Source organism: Capricornis sumatraensis, chromosome 19 (assembly GCF_032405125.1).
Source record: "Capricornis sumatraensis isolate serow.1 chromosome 19, serow.2, whole genome shotgun sequence".
Classification (NCBI taxonomy): domain Eukaryota; kingdom Metazoa; phylum Chordata; class Mammalia; order Artiodactyla; family Bovidae; genus Capricornis; species Capricornis sumatraensis.
In genome coordinates this window covers 25,369,173-25,388,922 of record NC_091087.1, presented here as the reverse complement: position 1 = coordinate 25,388,922, position 19,750 = coordinate 25,369,173, and the positions used below count along the sequence as shown (strand labels likewise).

The 19,750-nt window shown below is 50.4% G+C and overlaps 1 pseudogene; it reads left to right on the top strand.

Annotated features, from left to right (window-relative positions):
* The first annotated feature begins 9,905 nt into the window (after positions 1-9,905).
* LOC138095542 (myeloid-associated differentiation marker-like) lies at positions 9,906-10,794 on the top strand (annotated as a pseudogene).
* The last annotated feature ends 8,956 nt before the right edge of the window (positions 10,795-19,750 follow it).

Sequence of the window (19,750 nt, the reverse complement as noted above, 5' to 3'; positions counted from 1 at the left end):
TAAGCTTCCTGTGCCTCCTGCGGTCAGGAGGCCTCAAACAATCACAAGTGCAGCTGTACCAGTCCTGCAGGCAGGCTAGAAAGCCATCAGAGGGGTTTTTGGATTGAAACACTTTCAAATGCAGAAGACTAAAGCCCTGAATTGACTTTTTCCAGAAAATGTCAGAAGAGTGGAAAAGCAGGCAGATTCTTATTTTTGGAGGGTGGATGCTCAGGAAATTCCAGGGGGAAAACCTGAGGTCTGATTAGCCTTGCCATCAGAGCTCTGCCGCATGACCTTGTCACGGGTAGAATTCCTCACGCTGGCTCCCAGCAGGACTGGATGCCATGATCTTCGTTTTCTGAATGTTGAGCTTTAAGCCAACTTTTTCACTCTCCTCTTCCACTTTCATCAAGAGGCTTTTTAGTTCCTCTTCACTTTCTGCCATGAGGGTGGTGTCATCTGTATATCTGAGGTTATTGATATTTCTCCTAGCAATCTTGATTCCAGCTTGTGCTTCTTCCAGCCCAGGGTTTCTCATGATGTACTCTGCATAGAAGTTAAATAAGCAGGGTGACAATATACAGCCTTGACGTACTCCTTTTCCTGTTTGGAACCAGTCTGGTGTTCCATGTCCAGTTCTAAGTGTTGCTTCCTGACCTGCATACAGATTTCTCAAAAGGCAGGTTAGGTGGTCTGGTATTTCCACCTCTTTCAGAATTTTCCACAGTTTATTGTGGTAACAGTAATCATGGTAACATCTAGTCCTGATAACAGTAGCCGAAATCCTCTGGAACAATTGTCTTACTTGTCTGTCAGGCTCTTGGAAATGGTCCCCACCTGTTGCTTCTTCCCATATCTCAAGTCATCTTATTATACTCATGGATCTTATAAAACTCTGTATTAGGTCACCTGGTCATTATTGTTTTTATCAGAGGCTCAATGACACATTTGTTAGTGCAAGAAACAATATGGCTCAGACGGTAAAGCATCTGTCTGCAATGCAGGAGACCCAGGTTCGATCCCTGGGTTGGGAAGATCCCCTGGAGAAGCAAATGGCAGCCCACTCCAGTATTCTTGCCTGGAAAATCCCATAGACCTCGGAGCCTTGTAGGTTACCTTCCATGGGGTCGCAGAGTCGGACACGACTGAGCGACTTCACTTTCACATTTCACAAGTAATATGGCTAGTGACATTACTAAGGTCATAGGGAGGCAGTGTCATATGAAGTCACAAGGCTGGGGTTAGAAGAACGAAAATGGATCTCTCTACTGGGTCAGGTGTTTGTGCCCTTCGGGAGGTCTGGTTGACACATACTGCAGACGCACACTGCACACTTCAGAGCAGGGAGGAGGTCAAAATAGGCAGAGAGAAACTTTGTTTAAAGTTTTCTTGTCTTGCCTTAAAATATGAATTTTATTTCATTGCTTCTTAAGATTTGCCTGTCATGGGAACCACCTCCTGGAGCCCTCTCCATCCACCCCACCCACCCCCAGGTGAAGAACTCATGCTTCATGCAGTACAGGAGTGAGGGGCAGCATTGGGGGCAAGCTTCCCTGTCCCTCCCCCACAGCTCTGCTGGCCTGGGGTCCCTCTGGTCCTGCTGACACCAGGATGCTGGGCTGTGATGCTTTGCAGCTGGGAACAGGAGACTAAGAACAGTCTTGGTGGCTTCCAGGCCACCAGTTATTATAAACGCTGCTGGTCCCAATACATGTGTGAGCACAGACATATAGGCACACACACAGGCAAATGCACACACTGGGCATGCATGTAGGGACACACCTTTAAATACAGTTATCCGGGCTCTGGTCCTTTAAGAGCTAAGGGGACAGAAAGTCTAGTGTTGGGGACACGACTGTTAGTTGTCTTGGGCTGGGCCATGCCCCCAGGGCGCAGGGAAAGGCGCAAGTGGGGAGAGATTGGGAAGGGCTCCCAGAGATTGGGGCTTTCGTGGAAATAAAAATCTGCTCCATCCTTCCCAGCGCGGAAAAATTTGAGGTAATTAGCGTATGTCGGGTTTGTGGGTTTTTTCCTTTTATCTTTGTACTGAGGTTAAAAAAGAGCATTACAGTTGTAGGAGAAAGGGCAAGGCTTCATCTATGGTTGACAGCAGGGTTGATGGTATCCAGAAATTCCAGAGAATTAAAAAATCCATCTATATTGACATTTATCTAGATCATATTATGTGTGGGTCCTGGAGAAGCAGGAAGCAGCATCAGAAAACAGCTGACACATAGAAACACATGTCTGTGCAGCACAAACTCAAGCAACACAGTTTCCTCGACTGTGGCATCAGCAATACACACCCATCCAACACCACCCATCAACAAAACTTTGAAAAGAACTTTCCAAAAATATAGTTGCCCAGTAATTTTTACCCTTGAGACAATAAAAATTAAAGAAAAATAAAACACCCAGACTAACATCAGCTTTAATGCTGGCAGTGGTGATGCCCTTCTCCCTGCCGAGGCAGGACCTGCTGTTTTGATCATTCAGGCAGGAGGGCCTCATCGCTGCCCCTCACCAACACTGCAGACAGCAGTCTTCAAGACTCTTAGTCCCTGCAATAGCCTACAATAGCCTCATAGACCAGGCACCTAGTGTCGGCCACATCAAGCAGCAGCTGGATAGGACGGCCACAGCCAGCCGCTGGTCCCAGGCACACACCGAGCAGGTGCGTCTGTTGCTGCAGCTCACGTCACTGGACCGCTGGGGCTGCCCATCAGCTTCCTGTTGAACTGGTGGAGCTGACAGAGGACCAGAGCACTAGGGCAGAGGAGCACAGAGAGCACCGTCTGCTCAGACAGGACACAGGTAGGGAACAGAGCTTTTTGTCTTTGACTCGATCAAACCCCTTCACTATGAAGTTCACAGCTCCTTCCAGGAGAAAGCATATAAAGTCCACCACCACGAATTAGGGCTGGCTGATGCTGATACTGGTGGGGGCTGCTAATGAAGGCGATGATGAGCCAGTCAGTATAGTTCTCTGGCCTCCTGAGCAGGCCTGGGAAGGCTGGCTTGAGCCAGACCATGCCTCCAGGCTGGATATGATGCAGAACGCTTCAGTGGCATAGAGTACAGCTGCCATGAAGGCGAATGCAGTGTCAGTGATGACCCTGTTTCCGGTGGAGCCTGGAGACAAGAACTTGATGTAGGTGGTGCCGAGGATGATGGATGTTGAGAGGCAGGAGATGGAGAAGTAAAAGGCGTGGGTGCAGAGAAAGGCATCCCAGGAGAAGGGGAGGCGGGACCGGAGCCCACAAAACTCCCCTGTGAAGATGGTGAGGGTCACGCTGAAGCAGATGCACCAGATGAACATCTGCCAGTTAATTACGTCCCCCTTCAGAGTGTCCTCACTGGCCCCCAGCAAGAAGGGCACACTGGTGGAGAGCAGCTGCCCCAGTGGAGGCAGAAGCCTCGATGGGCTTGGTGCCCAGGCCTGAGGACGGGCACATGGTGAGCATGGTGGTCAGGCAAGTCACCAGCACCAGATTGTAACCTTGCCTGTTTCTCAACCAAAGGCGTATGAATCCTTACACAGAGTCTGCTGTTCTGATTTCAGTTTTACTTGGCCAGTTAACCTCTGTTTCTGCCTCAATTCATTTTTTCTAGAAAATATACAACCACTGATCCCTCGAACTGATGTGCTGATCTGAACAAAGTAAGAACCACACTTAGGTTCTTAGCCCACAAAGGCTCCTGGTGATTACTGTAAAGTCCCCCAAAATAGAAGCGCAGTGCACCCCCGGCATGCAGCCTGCAGCCGTTTCCTGCTTCCCTCCTTGTATTAATCCTGGCTGAGGCTTTCTGGGAGTTAATTCTTCTGGGCAGTAAAACACCTTCTTGCTGGCTTCTGTAAGATAAAGCTGCTTTTCTTAAACCCAAGACTTAGCTCTCTGTATTGGCATCTCAGTGACAAGCAGCTGGGCCTGACTTAGGGGACAATGTTGAGCGTCCAGGCAGGAGTCAGGTCCCCACGTCTCCAGCCCATCCCTCTCTTCCTGGAGCAAGGAGCAGAGTGCCACTGGGAAGATATGGTGGAGTGCCAGCTAGTCCCAGCGAGGATCTATAGGTCTTTTCCAGCAGCTGCCGAACTGCTAGTTTCAGGAACTTGCCCGGGCCCTCTCCAGGGATTGCTCACAGAGTGCTTTCACTTTCTATTAAGAGAAGGAAACCGGCTTCTGAAGGAGCACCGAGCTCTTGACTGAGTGAGTAGAGGGGTGTGGGTCCCAGGAGCCCCCCTTCCCACCTGTTAGTGTGTATTCTTTGCTGTTTGGAACTTTGGGGCCAGTTGGAGACTGCAGAAGTGAGAATGGCTTGTTTGTGACTCTGTACCACTCTCTTCCCAAGGCAGAATTGCTTGTTTGTTATAAATCTGTTCTGGATGAGCCAGTGAAGTGGGGGGAGGGGACCTACATCCATCCCTTCTACAAGTCCACTGGCACGTGTCTTGGCAGATTAGCAAAACTAGAGGTATTGTTGCAGGAAGAGGGACCCTTTCCAGGGCCCCAAACTGGGCTCTTGTCTAACACTCGGAAATGAATCATCTGAGGAGACACTTGTGCTGACAAAGCAAGAGATTTTTGTTGGGAAAGGGCCCTGGTGGGGAGAGCAGGAGGCTAAGGGAACCCAGGAGAAGAGCTCTGCCACATGGCTCACAGTCTTGGGTTTTATGGTGATGGGATTAGTTTCCCCATTGTCCGTAGCCACATTCTGACTCAGAGTCCTTCCTGGTGGTGCATGCCTTGTTCAGCCAGGATGGATGCCAGAGAGAAGGATTGCCAAAGGTAGTCAGACACATGGTGTCTCCTTTTGACCTTTCCCAAAAATCTTCCGGTTGGTGGTGGTTTATTAGTTCCGTGTTTCTTACCGGGACCTCCTATCGTAAGACAACTCATGCAAGTGGTTACTAGGGTTCCTGGCCAAGGTGGGTGGTTGTGTCAGTGTGCTTCCCCTAACAGTATGACCCTGGAATCAAGAAAAAAATTGTTTTCTAATTTTAAACAACATCGCCCACATATGTTTTCAGCTGTGAAGAACATTGGTTCCTGCATGGATCTCTAAATGATTCCAGTATTTTGCAGTTGGAGCTCTTTTGTCAAGATCTGGTAAGTGGGAGGGAACTCCATGTGCAGGTCTTCCTGTTACTCCATAATAAGGATTCTTCCAACAAGGGCACTAAATTAAAGGCAAAAAGGAAACGAAACTGTGAAAAGCCTGCCGCGTTCACAGAGGAGTCTGCAGGCAAGGGAGGGGGTAGAGAGGGTCAGCTTTCTACGGAACTGAATCCGCCCCAGCTCTGGGTTCCACTCCTGATGCCCGAGGCAGGCGCTGCCAGGGCATCTGTGCCCCTCCCCCCACTCCAGTCCCCGGAAGGAGGAGAGGTTCTAGCGTGTTGGCGGGACACAGCCTTAGCGTCACCACAGTGAGGGGAAGAAAGAAGGTCTGAAGCTGTCTCTCCTTTTAAGACGCGACAGATCACTCGATTTGGCCAGAGTGTGTCCCCTGGGAGTTGGGTGGGGTGGGGGCGCGCCAGGGGTGGATTTCCACTGAGATGATTCCCTGCAAGAGGTTTCAGTGCAGGAGAAGCGTCGGTGGTTGACTCTTCATATAATCTTTTTCTCACCTCAGACCTACTAAACTGGAAAAAAACAAATCCTCCAAGTTGATCCACAAAAAAAGGTGGAACTGTTCATTAGTATTATTTTCAAACCACTGTCCAACATGGGCTGATGCACAGACGTGAGTGCTGATTATGTTCACAGAGGAGGAGCGGCACCTCGTCCCAGACAAAGCCCAGCACTCCTCTCTCGGTATTTGGCTTCTAGAGGGATGACCAGACAAGCCAGAGTTCAGTAACACGGGACAAGCTAAAGGGCCTCCAGAAGCTAAAGAGGCAAAGTGGGACCCTCCCCTAGGGCATCAGAGACAGCACTGCCCTGCTGACACCTTGTTTCAAAACGCTGACCTCCAGAACTGTGAGAGAACACATTTCTGCTGTTTTAAGCTGCCAGGCTTGTGAGAATTGGTTGCAGATCTAGGAAACCAGATTTAATTTCCAGATATGAAAAAATATATTCTTTGTCATAATTTTTTAAAAAATTCTCAGAAAAACTTGCTGACCTCCTGCCCTAGAGCATGGCGGTCACATGGACCCCAGGATCCATTGTCCCATCCTGTGTCCCCCAGTGTCTGAGACTCACAGGGGAGGGTCCACTGATGCCCAAGGAGCCAGGAGGGAAGGAAATAAGGGGATGGAGAGCACCAGGATCCCTGGAGAGGACCAGCTGCACCTGTCTGGGGTGGTGGAAAAGCGAGATGCTCTGGGAAGATAGGGTCTCATATTTATAAAACACAAAAAAAAGATACAGATACTCCCTACAAACATGTACACACATGTCTACACGTGATTTTACAGCATTTGAAATGTTTCGAAGACTGAGGTTGAGGACATGGATGCTCCCTGGATGGAGGGGTGGATGCTCCTGTGAGTAGGCAGGACGCCTGGCCATGCCGAAGATGGGAAACCAGTCACAGGAGAGATGATCATAATCCTGCTTTATGTCAATTATCCATGAGAATAAGAGAAATATAGAAAATACTGAACAGAGATGAGAATGGAAAACAATATAAAGAAAAGAGGCAAGCAGTTGATTATCTCCAGCAACCCCACCGCCAAGGAAACCAAACCAGGTGACACTGTATCTCCTGAGGCTTGAAAAGAAGCTGTAATCCGAATTTTCACGTGAAATTAAAACCATGTGCAGCCACCAAACACTCAGGAGAGAAACAGTAATGCTAGTGATTCTCCATCATTTTTTCATGAAGACACTGTGATGGAAAACTGAGCACATCGAGAGTCCCCCTGTAGTGCACACTGGCCTGCAGCCCCTGATCTGCAGCAAATCAAGCTGCACGTGCTGATGTCCAAGTGGGGCAGGGCCTTCTGGGTCCTCTGTGAGGGGGGCGGGGAGGTAGCTGGCACGGATTGAGGGTTCCATGTGACAGGCCCTCAGATGAACCCGGCACATGCTTTTATTCATTTAATTGACCCAGAGGAGGTATAGCGACATTGAACAGAAGGGGAAGCTGAGGTTCTATTGAGTAGCTTGCCATGATCATCCAGCTATGAAGGCTCTACTCCTTGTCACTCTGAGTGTCCATCTCATCTCACCCTTCTCTGCCCTTCTGACACCTCCTCCTTCCTTCCTCTGTCCCGGCCATGACCTTCCCGGCTCACCATCTTCCAGTCCACATGCCTGGCTACCGGGCAGGCAGGGCTCAGCCACATCCAGGCTGTGCTCTATCAGGGGCACCACGTCCAGGCTCACAGAGAGGAGGAGGGGCTTCTGGGAGACTCAGACAAACTTCCACTTCCTGCTTTCCAGGTGGGGGAACTGAGGCCCAGAGAGGGCACAGGCCTGGCCCAGGGGCACGTGGTTGGAACCCCCATGCCTCCTCTTCTCCATATCCTCTCTCTGATGCATTCAATGGATTCAAAGCATTCAAAGCATTCAAGTTGTCTCTTAGTCTTAGGTGGAATTTCAGGGTGAGTTCAAGTCATTAAACTGGGATCAAACCGGGGTACAGAGAGCATGACAGTCCCTCCCTCCCTCATAGCAGTGCCCCTCCCCACCCTGGCAGTGCCCACTGGGAGGCCCACAGGCTCCAGGGCTCCACTGACAATTGGGGCTCAAGGAGCTTTGTGAGTCCAGGGAGGGTCTCAGGTTTACTCTGTTTCTCTTTCCTCCTCAGCTTGTCCCAGGGTTTATTATCAGCAAAGGTGATATAATAATCCCCTGATGGCAGGAGGCTGGCTGGGGCTCAGGGTGCTGGCCCTTCCGCCCTGGGGGCCTCTCAGCAAATAGTCCCTTGGAAACAGGGCAGCTGTCCCTGAGGAGGGGGCTGGCTGGGAGGTCCCTCACTCCCCCAACACTGGACCCTGGAGGAGCCCCTGTGTGAGCAGGACTGCAGCCTTGGCTGGCGGGACTGTCTTGGGCAGGTGACCTGGGCAATTCCATGGTCTCCAGGGTCCCTGCCACTCTGGCCACGTATCCCTGTCACAGCCCTGAAGCCCCTTCAGGCCCCTGTTCTCCTGTCTCAGTTCCAGTCCAGGCCCCTCCTCCATGGGAAGGTTGGCTCCATGCCTGCATCCCTTCTGGGTCAGAAGACCCCTACTGGGCTGCCTCAGGGCCACTGGGACCCTGGGATTCCCCCCAGTCATCTCCACTCTGCCCCCAGCCCACCCCAGTCCCGGGTGCATCCTCAGGGTTGTCCCCTCCCAGGGGTCCTGCAGGGGCCTCCTCTTTCAGCCCCTGCCCTTAAAAACGGGTGATCATCCGTCCATCTCCACCCCCTCTCTGGATGCCCTGAAACACTATACATCAGCCTCAGACACAGCAACATTGTTCATTTCCAATCCCTTTTTCCCAGCTTGGAAGCTGCTAAGCAGTCTCCCAGGCCAGGAGAATCCTGCTCAGGTTGGCTTCTAGATCTTTCCTGGGTCCCACCTGGATGGCAGCCTTGGAGACCAACTCTATGTTAATCAATTCTGTGGTTCCTCAATGTCACCCCACCTTGGAGTCATGCTGGGTTGGGGTTTCCATCCTCACCGAGGAAGTGTCACATGTGAAGGCAAAAACGGGTGGAGGGGATTCATAACAGTCCCTACTCCCATGTCATCCTGTCCCCACGGCCTTGCTCTCACCCTGTGGCTCCTCCCTGGTCACCCCTGAAGCTGCCCTCCTCCGGGTCGGGCTGTGTCCCCTCAGACAGCAGCTCCTTCCACTGATGCCTGCAAGGAGGTGAGGCCAGAACACGTGTGCCTTCAGGTTGCTGTAAAAGGAGGCCATGGCCCTGAGGATGTCTCCTTTGTCCCAGAGCCCCGAGTTTGGGTCCTGGAATCCCATCCACAGACCTGGTTGACCTGCTGGGCTTTAGAACAAAGTGCTCAAACCCATGGCTTTTTTATTTTTATCTTGGATTTCCACTGCTACACTTTCAACCTTAGGGAAGGCACTTGATTCCTGGTTTTCCCATCTGTAGAACAGGGTTAGCACAACAATAAACAGTTCTTTTCTGAAAATCCTTGGATTCAGATATTCTCCAGAATTCAGAATTTTTCAGGTTTGACAGGTGACATGATACATATACTCTATAGGATATGACACCCCACTGGGGTCTGAAAGCACTTTGTGATCAAACATGTTACTGTTTCAGCAAATGGACTTTTGAACATTTACACTAAGTGGAATAAGAAAGATGGAAGAAAGTTAAGTCTCTCAGTCGTGTCCTACCCTTGTGACCCCATGGACCATAGCCTACCAGGCTCCTCCATCTGTGGGATTTTCCAGGCAAGAGTACTGGAGTGGGGTGCCATTTCCTTCTCCAGAGGATCTTCCTGACCCAGGGATCAGACTTGGGTCTCCCACATTGTAGGCAGACGCTTTACTGTCTGAGCCATCAGGGAAGTCCAAACAATACTATAAACAGTCTCCTGCCCGTTCAGCTCAGAATTGGTACTAAACAATCTTTTTTTAATTATTTTTCTACCTTGAAGGTTTGTGACTGTAGAAAAAGACCACGGAATACTGTATTTCTGTAGATATTGACGCACAGCAAAAAGACATAAAAACATTGGTAGGTTGAGGCCAGGTCCAACCCAGCTGTGGGATGAGACAAGTCTCCTGACAAGGCCAAAGGTGATGGGCGGGGAGAGTCATTCTGGAGAGGCTGCGCTCTTACCTGAGTGTCTGAGCCACTTGTTCAAACTGCACAGATCCCAAGCCTCAGCCCTCACAGGGCCTGACCCTTTTCTGATCATCTCACTTAATCCACCTTCAGATCTGGATCTTTCTCTGAGGAGTCCTAAGTGAAGGCCACTCCATATTGGTGACTCTAACCTGCCAGACCTTCACAACACCATGTCCACCAAGGGGAGAATACCATGCGAATAGAATGTGGGCAAATGGTTCTGCCTCCTCCGCCTCCCGCAGGCGATCTCCATGTGTGTGCCCTTCTCCCTGGTGGCCAGCATGGGCATCGAGAGGGGGCTATAGGTAACTGGTGCCTCGCCTTCTGGAGCCTCTGTTTCATCGTGACCGTCTTCATCTCTATGTTCGAGTGCTTTTACCACGACGGCAACTTTCCTTTTTTCTGGTACAAATTTCCCATCACCTTTGCCTGCTATGGGGCCCTCCTCTGCCTCTCGACCTCCACCATCTACCCCGTCCTCTACGTCCGGTACCTTCCTGATGGTCCGTCCCAAGACCGGGCCATCGCTGCTTCTGCGTTCCCCTGCATCGCGTGCGTTCTCTGTGCCATAGATGTGGCCTGCACATGGAAACACTACAAGCTGAGGAACATCCCCTGCTATGTGCACACCTTACCAGGCCTGCTAAAGATTCTGGAGAGCGCTGTGGCCTGTGCCATCTTTGTCTTCTTCAGCAACACCTCCCTGTACCTGCACCAGCCGGCCCTGAAGTGGTGTTGGCTGTGTACTCCACCTGCTTCGTCCAGGTAGCCGTGGCCGTGCTGCTGAGGCTGAGTGGCTGGGAGAACAGACTGCCCCTCCGGCTCCCCATTTTCCATCTGGGGCAGACCCTGCTCTCAGTCCTCCTCTATGTCAGCGCTCTGGTCCTCTGGCCACTCTACCAGTTTGACGAGAAGTTAGGTGGACAACCCCACTGGTACAGCGATATGAGCTGCGTTGATGAGCTCAACGACTTAGTCTGTGTCTGGGACCAGCAACGGGCTGTGGCCATCCTGACAGCCGTCAACCTGCTAATTTACGTGGCCGACCTGGTGTACTAGACTCGCCAGGTTTCTGTAGGGACTGAGCACCAGCCCAGTATCCCTTAGTCCCTCCACTCACAGGGGGCTCTTTACAGAGCTCTGTGTCCCCTGATGCCCTCTTCCTGGCTCCCTCTCCCTCCTCATGCCCTTCCCATTCATCTTGCTCTCTTTTTGTTTCCTTCCATCCTTCTGCTCTGTCTCCTTCCTATCTTCCTTGGCTGCCCATGTCCTATTTTGCTTCTTTTTCTTGCTTCTCTCATCTTTTCTGTGTTTTCTGCTTTTTGCCCCTTTTCTGGTCATCCTTGGTTTTCTTGTCTCCTGTGTCCTGACCACCTCTCCCCATCTTCCTTCTTCTGATCCATCAGGACCTGAGACTCCTTCCTTCTCTGTTCACCACCCCCTCCCGCCTCCTAAGGTGCTGACTCCATAGCAAACAGCCCTCTGTGCAGCTGTTCACACCCTGGGCCTCGGGAGGGGCCTCATTGCCAAAGGGTGTTTGTCCCCCAGGTGCCTTAGTTGCTGTATGTTTCTGGGGGTGGGAGTGAGCGTGGGTAGCTAGGCATTGGGCCTCCTTTCTCCCAATAGAAGGGAGTGTATAGTGTACCTCCCCTTTAAGTAAAAAAAAAGAAATAGAATCCTGGACGTCACTGATTCCCAATGGGTGAGAGTCCTGAAGCAGAGATTTTGGATCCCTGGCCCCCACCTGATGCTCAGCCTCACCTGAGGTTGGCTCCAAAATTCTTCCTAGCTTACTAAACACTGGCTGCCCAGAGGGCATTGTGGAGGAGCTGGAAGGCTTTGAGCAAATACACTTAATGAAGGTTGGAAGCTGGAAGGAGCATAACAAAGGGTTATGAGCGTTCACCGAGTGCCTGAGGCTGGGAACGGATAATGAAGGGTTATATGCCCGGCCTTGAGGCATTCGAAGGCTTCCCTCTGACCACCTGTTTCTGAGAGCAAGGACTGTTGTTTTGTGATAAGACTCCCTTTAGAGTTTCGCCAAAGCTATGTTATGGCTTGGGTGGTGGGAACTGTGTTTTATGCTTAAATGCTTTGATGTTTATCTGCAATGGCTACGTGCAAGTCTGTCTTATGCTCTATTCCCTGAAAATCATAAAACTACACAATTGGATAATAGACTTTGTCAGTCCACTAGAGGCTGTCCCTGAGTGTCCTTTTCAGAGTGCGGTTCTCCGAGCCTTACAGGCATCTTAAAGGAATTTGGGGTGACTTCCACGCCCAACCAATCTCTGGAGAATCAAAAAAGGAGCTGGTGAAGAAGCCCAGGGACTTGCAGACACCTGTCTGCGTGTTGGTGAGCGGCAGCGAGGTGGGCCTCCTGCCTCAGTGATCAAAACAAAAGGTCCTGCCTCTGCAGGGAGAAGAGCATGGCCAATGCAGCCTTAAGGTGATGTTAGCCTGCGATTATTTTTTTCTTTCTTTTTGTATCTTCTGGTCAGGAGGCCAAAAATTATTGGGTGACTTGTTCTTAAAGAGAAAATTTCTTTTCAGAATTTCTTAGGCAGGTGGTTTGGGGGTGGGGTTGGGGGTGGTTGTTGCTGCTTCCATTATCAAAGGAATTGCATTGCTTGAGTGTGAGGTCACACGTATGTGGGTTTCTGTGTACCTGTTGCTTTCTGCTGCTGCTTTCTGAGTTTCTGGAATCAGGTAAAATAGATCCATAATTAAAAATTTTCTTCTGGATCTTTTTGTTTCCATCAGCCCCTGCTGTGAATCATCTGGAAAAGGCTTGTACTTTTTCTCACATACATAATGTTCTTTTTAATCTCAGTATAAAGATCAAGAGCATCCTCAAAAGCTCAGCAATAAAGAATCCATGGGCAATGCAGGAGACAATGCAAGAGATGCCAGTTTGATCCCTGGGTAAGGCAGATCCCCTGGAGAAGGGCATGGCCACTCACTCCAGTACACTTGCCTGGAGAATCCCATGGACAGAGGAGCCGGGTGGGCCACAGTCCATGGGGTCACTAAGAGCTGGACATGACCAAAGCCACTTAGCATGCATATAAAGATGAAAGGGAAAAAAAAAAAAAGAAACAAAAACCACAAAACAAAATCCACATATTCTAATACCCCATTACGACCTAGAACTCAAAAGAGTCCTAGTCAGTTTTCACCCTCACCTAAATCTATGTTTTTGAGACTCACTCCCACTGACTCTCCACTTCCACCTGGACCAGAGCCTGGGGATGTGGCCCAACCTGTGAGGCAAGAGGCTGGGCCCCACCCCAATGTCAACATCTTGCCCACTACCTCTTAAAGGGGCCATGACAGCACCTCAAGTCCTCTCTTTAAAGATGTGTACCATTGTGGATGTTCAGTGCACCTGTGTGTGTACATGTGTGCGTGCTCATGTCAGTCAGTTCAGTCGCTCATTAGTGTACGACTCTTTGTGACCCTATGAACCACAGCACGCCAGGCCTCCCTGTCCATCACCAACTCCCTCAGTTTACCAAACTCATTTCCATTGAGTCGGTGATGCCATCTAACCATCTCATCCTCTGTCGCCCCCTTCTCTTCCTGCCTTCAATCTTTCCCAACATCAGGGTCTTTTAAAATGCGTCAGTTCTTCGCATCAGGTGGCCAAAATATTGGAGTTTCAGCTTCAACATCAGTCCTTCCAGTGAACACCCAGGACTGATTTCCTTTAGGATGGACTGGTTGGATCTCCTTGCAGTCCAAGGCACTCTCAAGAGTCTTCTCCAAAAGCATCAATTCTTCGGCCCTCAGCCTTCTTTATAGTCCAACTCTCACATCCATACATGACTACTGGAAAAACCATAGCCTTGACTAGGTGGAACTTTCTTGACAAAGTAATGTCTCTGCCTTTTAATATGCTGTCTAGGTTGGTCATAACTTTCCTTCCAAGGAGCAAGCATCTTTTAATATCATGGCTGCAGTCACCATCTGCAGTGATTTTGGAGCCCCCCAAAATAAAGTCAGCCACTGTTTCCCCGGTTTCCCCATCTATTCGCCATGAAGTGATGGGACCAGATGCCATGATCTTAGTTTTCTGAATGTTCAGTTTTAAGCGAACTTTTTCACTCTCCTCTTTCATTTTCATCAAGAGGCTCTTTAGTTCTTCTTCATTTTCTGCCATAAGGGTAGTGTCATCTGCATATCTGAGGTTATTGATATTTCTCCCAGCAATCTTGATTTCAGCTTGCTTCCTCCAGCTCAGCATTTCTCATGATGTACTCTGCATAAAAGTTCATGTGCCGCCCTGCAATGACACCAACAGCCGTATATAGTATCTGGTGACGAGAAATGCACCACAAGCCTTCTTCTCCCGGTCGCAGCCGCAGAGCCTCAGAGCCCAGCATCCTAGCATCCCCAGGGCCAGAGGGGCCGGACAAGCAGAGCTGCAGGGAGGGGAGGGGAAGGCCACCACTGCTGCCCCTCACTCCTGTCCTGGGAGGAAGCATGTGATCTTCACCCCGGGGCTGGATGGATGAAAGGGAAGGACTTCCAGGAGGTGGTCCCTGTGACAGGAAACTCTGAAGAAACAATGAAATGAAATTCGTATTTTAAGACCAGACAAGAAAAATTTAAATTGAACATTTTTGGTCTGTCTGTTTCAGATTCTTCCCTCTCCTCTCGTGTGCATATTTCATCTGCATTGTGCCTAAACCAGTCCTCTTCACCGGAAGAAACACCCATTTCACCACAAGGGTGACATGTTCTAGAGGAAGCCATGTAACGCCTTAGAAGACAGCACTGCTACCTTCCTTAGGACCTGATTAAGTCTCCAGCTGTATTAGCTGTGCTCTGCCTTTTTTAAAGGTTCCTGCCTTGTTTCTTGTAGTAACAGATGTGTGATTAAGTCTGTGATGAAAAATACTGGTGACTAGGCCTCTTGAAATGATTCCTATAATATATATAGTTTTATAAGGTCCAGGATTGTAATGCAGTGACTGTTCCCATATGGCTCAGTGGTAGAGAACCTGCCTGCTAATGCAGGAGACTCAGGTTTGATCCCTGGGTCTGGAAAATGCCCTGGAGAAGGAAATGGCAACACACTCCAGTATTCTTGCCTGGAAAACCCCGTGGACAGAGGAGAATGGCGGGCTACAGTCCCTTGGTCTCAAAGAGTCAGAGGCAACTTAGCATCTAAACCACAACAACAGCTACAGATATGGGAATAAGCAACAGGAAGGAACCATTTGCTCAGGACTTGGGCCCAGACCACCTCTTTTTTGGGAGCCTTGTGTGTCCTCGTTCGGTCTGATGACTTTAAGATTCCACTCATCAGTAAATATTCTTGTTCACCAAGTGAGTGTGCCAGGCCCTATTCTAGACACTGGATAGAGAGCAGAGAACAGAACCAAGAGTTCCATCCTCATGGAGCTTGCCATCTAGTACAGGAGACATGCACACCAACACATAACACCAAGTCACGGGTAATACACGCCACGTAAAGGGAACACAGGTGAGAGGAGTTATTGGGGTGCCTGTTGGCGGTGGAGGGTTGGGGTAGGTGTGGCAAGGCTGGTCCGTGGGTGTGACGTTTAAGAAGAAACTGAGAGAAGAGTGTAGGCCGAGTGAGGACAACTCCCCAGTTCCTGTCTCCAGAGCTGATCTCTACTGGGATCCAGAGTCATATACACCTGCCTCCTGATCTCTCCCTCCGGATCTCAGGACACATTACACTCAGTATGTCCAGTCCCACCTCCTCAGTCCCCCACTCCCAAGACACGCTGATCCTTCCTCATCTTTCCCATCTCAGCCAATGGCACCACCTTCACAGATGCTCTTCACAATATGCTGCTGAACCCACCCACTCTTCTTCATCTCTAGACCACCTGGTCCAGATCCATCCATCCCCTCACCTGTACTCCTGCCATAAGCTTCTAGGTGCTTCCTCTATTTCCATCTTTTCCCTAAAAACTTGTTTGGAGTAAAGTCAAAGTACGATAGTCTGAAGATTTCTGTTTGCTCCCTTAGGATGGAACACAGACTCCACAACACCACCCACCTGCAAAGCCCTGCAAACTCAGACCCCTTTCTACCTCTCCAGCCTCCTCTCCTCCCTCCAGCCACTGACAACTGTTTCCAGTTCTCTTGGTCATCTCAGAGCCTTTCATCTTATCTGTCTACACACGAACCTCAACCCTGAACTGAGACCTGGGCTCAGCCGGGCTCACAGCAGTCCTGTGCTCAGGCTATGTTACTCTAAGCCTCAGTTTGCTCATCCAGAAAATGGAGATAATAGCTCCTGCTTTTACACATAAAGGCTGTTAACTGCACCTTCCAGAGAACATCTCTGGCAACATAAGCAGAGAACAAATGTACTGGAAGGATACTGAGTATCTTGGAGAACTGCTAGAGGGAGGGACCAGCCTGAGAACAGGCTCAGACCAGCAATGAAGGTGCTGGACAGCCAGCTCACAGCCAAGGGCACTTGGTCCAGGCACCGTGGCCACTGGAAGCACACACTGGATGCTGCTGCAGGCCCTGCAGAAGGAATTCTGGTCTTTTTTTCCATGTATACCTGTTCTTTCTTATTGAGGTTCAGGCCCAGTCTCTCCCGAGGTTGCACACATGATGGGATTGTCTTCAAATATGGTGATGAGGTCAGGTCTTCAGTGATTTCCCTCCATGGAGATATCCATCACAGAAGGTCAAGTGTTGTTAGGAGGATTAAATGGGACAAAACATGACTCAGTGATTCTCAAATATTCACCAAAAGGCAGGAGGGATGGAATGCATCCCAGTTGATAGGTCCAGGCTACAGTCTGAGCTGGAAGCACTTGCTGTATTCATTTAAGAAACACTTGCCGTGGGCCAACAGGGCAGGTATTGACAGAAAAGTTAAGAGAGGTGTCACACACAGCACACACGCACGTTAACCACTGTTCTGGAGTTTTTGTTCCTCCCAGCAGTCCATGAACTATGCACTCAGCGTCCCCACAGACACAGACACACAGCGGATAACTAGACCAAGGTCACACAAGTAGGAAGTGGCAGCGCTGGGCTTTGAACCGTCATGTGGGTGCAGGATCTTATACTCTGAGTGTCATTAATCTGCACCTTGTATTCCAGAAAGATGAAACAGCCAATATGTTTTTTAGCACCAACAGTCCAGCACTTCCTTAGTGGCTCACCTGGTAAAGAATCCACATGCAATGTGGGAGACCTGGGTTCGATTCCTTGGTCGGAAAGATCCCCTGAAGGAGGGCATGATAACCTACTTCAGTATTCTTGCCTGGAAAATCCCCCTGGACAGAGGAGCCTGGAAGGATACAGTCCAAGGGGTCGCACAGAGTCGGACATGACTGAGCGACAAAAGACACCACCAGTCTGACTTATTATCTCTATTTCATTTCATTTTCAGGGATATTATTATTGTCATCCCCATTAACAGATGATGAAACTGAGGCTCAGAGAGCACGTTATGTTTTTTCCTCAAGATCACACAGTTACTCTCTGAGAGAGCCTGGGTTGAATACAGATCTGTCCCCCACAAAGCTCAGCAAGTAAAAGAACCTCCGAAAGTGCTGAGCCCCTTGCCTTTTCTCTCCGATGCGGGTATAACCTCCTGGCTCCTGTCTGTCCCGCTCGGGCTGCAGTACCTCATCCAGAGGTCCTACAGCAGCACCCAATCTCAGCCAGACTACTTCCTGTTGGCAAGCCAGCCAGAAAAGTCCGGAGAGAGCACGGAGACACTTCACAGGGGTTGATTAAAGCCCCCTTGTTTCTCCTCAGCTCACTTGCCTCCCTTCAGGCACCTTTAGACAAGAGCCAACCACACAGACAAGGGCCGCACGATCGGCCGTCTGCACTGGCAGCCGGGGAGATAACCAGGTGCCTGAGACCACAGGAGGGAGTGGCCCCAATTCTCCCCACTCAGAGGAGGACTGAGGAAGGCTGATTCTGTGATTTTTCCAAGAAGCTGGTCCAGGACCTCAGAATGGGAACATCTGTGCCCGGGCTCTGTTCTGGATGCGGCTCAGGCCACAGTCTGGGGAGTCAGCTAGAGTCACCCTGTGCAGAGGAGGCTCGGGCCAGCTGAGGAGGGAGCCTCTGGCCGCTGCCCCAGGAGACAGGGAGCCCAGGACAGGCAGAGAGCAAGGGAAGGGCCTGAGGTTTGGGTACTGGGAGGTCTTCTCCATCAACTGTGTGTGTTGAAGGGCTGGGGGCGGCCCTGGTCACCAAGTGGGTGGATTTCAAGTCCCCAGCTCCCCCTCCCCAGACCTCTGGACCCAAGGCGCCTTCCTTCTCTCTGCCTTTGGAGACAGGCCTGTGTGGGCATCTCTCAGCTCCTCCCCCAGCCTGTCTGCTTTGGAGTCAGAGCAGATGTGACTGTGAATCCAGTCGCGGACCCAGATCTGCCTCCCTGCACTCTGGGCTTCTGTTTCATCTTCCCCTGCTTGTGGTCAGCTCTATATGCCCAGCAGGAAGGAATTTCCTTTTCCTAAGGGAAACAGAAGCTCCCTAAACAGGGCAAGAGCATTCGGGCTGCTGAGTTGGACTCTGAAGAAGTGGAAAGTCAAGAATGTGCAGAAACAAAGGAGTCGGGGAGACCTCTGATGTGGGGGCGCCTGGAAGCAGTTTGTGTTTTTGACAAGAATCACTGGAGAGTTGGACCCCTGGAAAGTGAGTAAGGAAACTCATGTTATGAAAGAGAAACATGTTCCCCACCAAGCAGATGTCGTGGGGAAGGAGGGTCTGTGTAATCAGGGAGGATGTGACCAATAAACAGGACCCAGCAGCCAAGAGGGAACAAGCAGAGAGGGTGGCCAGAGGGGAGGGAGCCGGCTTCCATCTCCACCTCTGAGTCTCCAGGACTGGCAAGTCCAGGCACCCCGGGAAGAGGGGGGCTGGGAGGGACCAGGGGTCTCAGGCACCCCTCCCCCATCTAGCAGATGAGGAAACTGACTTAGCAGCAGTTAGTACCCTCCTCAGGGGGATGGGGCAGGTTTGTGCAGAACGAGGGTGGACGGGGCAGAATCCCAGCCTGGAGGATGCTGCTGCCACACTTGTCACAAGCAGCGTGCGATTGTGGACAGACTGCCAGCCTGGGGACAGGGCACCTAGGTCCTGACTCTGACTCTGCCACACACAGGGTGACTCTGGACAAGTGCTGCCCCTCCCTGGGGTCCAGCTGTTCCTCCTCTATGACGAGAAAACTAAGTGTATCTCAGTCATGTCTGACTCTTTGTGACCCCACGGACTGCAGGCAACCAGGCTCCACTGTCCGTCAGATTTCCCAGACAAGAATACTGGAGTGGGTTGACAACCCGTCTCCAGGGGATCTTGCCAAGCCAGAGATCAAACTCAGGTCAACCTGCGCTGCACGAGGATTCTTTACCATCTGAGCCACCAGGGAATACCCTAAGACTAGAGGGTTGGACTAAATACAGGATCATTACTCTTTGTTTTGAGGGCCACAGCGAGGGGACTGGAGCAGCCTTGGAATTGTGACAAATGGCCCTTAACCTCTCAACAGGAGGAATTAACTAGCTGCCCCCATGAACCACGAGGCTTGGACAGCAAGGCCCTCAGGTGAGCCCAACCTGGACAATTCTTTTACTGAAGCACAGAGTCATTTCCATCCTCTCAGGAAGTTAGGTCCCAGGGTTGTAGTCAATTTGATTTAGCAAAACATAAGAATCTGAGGTTTCTGCACTAAGACTTGCAGAGGTCAATGCATACTTGCTTTTGTGGATAAAAAATTAGCCAATAGTCAGACAACCAAAGAAAGAATTGGAAACTTTATTGGAACCAACTTGAGAAGTTTAACTGGGGAGACAGTCTCTCAAGAAGCTCCAAGAGCTGTTTTGAGGAGATCAGGGTTGGAGGTCAGTGTTTATGTGATTTGGGGAAAGACATGAAACCAGCCCACATCCTGGTAGAAGGTTACTTCACTCAGGAAGAACAGATATCATGGTTCATGCTTTTAGTGCTTCCTAAGCATGGACAGATGCAGGAAACTGGGTTCATAGCAAAGTCT